We start from the raw sequence: 336 nt of genomic DNA, 5'->3' as shown, positions 1-336 counted from the left end.
AATCAGAATTATAAAAATGCATATTTGATATGGGGAGGATTCATAAATTTGACTAAGCTTTCTAACAATAATGTCCACAGAGAAACCTAATCTGTCACTGAATTCACATGGGCCATAAGCTGAAAACACTTGATCAGAGAGGCACAACTTTCTTCATAATGATATCAAAAGAAATTTCTTCAAGGACAATGTTATATAAAATAACAAAGTTCTTAACAATGACCTTATTATGGGAAATGCTAACAAGTTTTATAAGATTATTTCTCATTGTGTCCCTGAATGTAGGCCAATGGAAACAAACTTAGATAACTGAAACTCAATAATTTCTGAAATACA

This window comes from Pteropus vampyrus, unplaced genomic scaffold (assembly GCF_000151845.1).
Source record: "Pteropus vampyrus isolate Shadow unplaced genomic scaffold, Pvam_2.0 Scaffold5108, whole genome shotgun sequence".
Classification (NCBI taxonomy): Eukaryota; Metazoa; Chordata; class Mammalia; order Chiroptera; family Pteropodidae; genus Pteropus; species Pteropus vampyrus.
Note: the sequence above shows the minus strand (reverse complement) of the source record.